The sequence below is a fragment of the Mandrillus leucophaeus genome, unplaced genomic scaffold (genome assembly GCF_000951045.1).
Source record: "Mandrillus leucophaeus isolate KB7577 unplaced genomic scaffold, Mleu.le_1.0 Scaffold99, whole genome shotgun sequence".
NCBI lineage: Eukaryota > Metazoa > Chordata > Mammalia > Primates > Cercopithecidae > Mandrillus > Mandrillus leucophaeus.
In genome coordinates, this window is record NW_012110807.1 from 186,089 (window position 1) to 187,453 (window position 1,365).

The 1,365-nt window shown below is 38.2% G+C and overlaps 1 protein-coding gene across 3 annotated transcripts in view; it reads right to left on the reverse strand.

Moving 5' to 3' along the window:
- The window catches only part of NUP214 (nucleoporin 214kDa), a 127,063-nt gene that overhangs the window by 40,166 nt on the left and 85,532 nt on the right, over window positions 1-1,365 (reverse strand). The gene's annotated exons all lie outside the window — the stretch shown is intronic.

Genomic DNA, 1,365 nt, shown 5'->3' on the forward strand with positions numbered 1-1,365 from the left:
AAAAAAAAAAAATCAGCCAGCTGTGGTCCCAGTAGTCCCAGTTATCAGGGGGGCTAATCAATCCTGGAGGCAGAGGTTGTAGTGAGCCACGATTGTGCCACTGCACTTTTTTTTTGGGGGGGAGGGGACAGAATCTTGCTCTGTCACACACACACACACACACACACACTTCAAATCGCAGATTTTAAACTAGCTTTAAAATGTAAGAGACCAAGCACATCAAATATACTAAATAATGTATTAACTTAGACACTTTTGCCCCTCATATTAAAAATAAAACAAAACACAACATTTCTTTGTGAAGAAATTTTATCTAACAGTGTCAAGCCATTGATTCAATGACCCTACCTTTTCTGGGTTATTTTAAAAATGGGAAGAGGGCCAGGCGCAGTGGCTCACGCCTACAATCCCAGCACTTTGGGAGGCTGAGGCGGGTGGATCACTTGAGGCCAGGAGTTCAAGACCAGTCTGGCCAACATGAAAAAACCCCATCTCTATTAAAACACAAAAATTAGCTGGGCGTGATGGTACACACCTGTAATCCCAGCTACTCGGGAGGGTGGGGCAAGAGAATCACTTGAACCCGGGAGGTGAAGACTGCAGTGAGCCAAGATCTCACCACTGTGCTCCAACCAGGGTGATGGAGTGAGACTGCCTCAAAATCAAAAAAAGAAAAAAAGAAAAAAAAGAAAGAAAGAAGAAGAATATCATTTCATGGAAGTAAATACTGATTATTAGCCATCTGTAAAGGATGTAATAATTCTTGGCATTGACCTACTCTTTAAAATTTGCTTCAAATTACCTTTGGGAAATATAAAACATAATGATTTATAATAAAGAAAAAAATATACATATTACTTTCCCCCTCAAATAATATTCTAATACCCTCTTTTCTCCTTAGGCTGAAAGACACCCAATATATTAAAATCAGGAAAAAGAGACTGGTTAACATGATCCCAGTTACAAAAGCATAAACTGAAGAACTTAAGAGGCTTTTCTAATGGAACTGAATGCACAATACTTCAATGGCAAAAAATCCTTTTGACACATTTTGATCTCAGTTCCACAGAGTCTAACCCCATCACTGCAGGGAAGAGAATGCTTCAGCAGCTCACACAGGTTTCAACATGAGTGCTCGTAGCACAGAGAACAGGCACCTTAACAAAGGCTCATCTTGAAATGAGGTTTAGAAGATTCTTTCATTTTTTAAAAACAATTCAACTTTACAAGTATTGCCATCGTTGTTTTTTTAAAATTAGAAATGGAAACAGATTCCTCCACATCTATATAAAATCTCAAATTTCAAATGTCTATTATCTATTATCTTTCATTACATTCTCTAAGAAGTTCAGTGTGTGTGTGTGT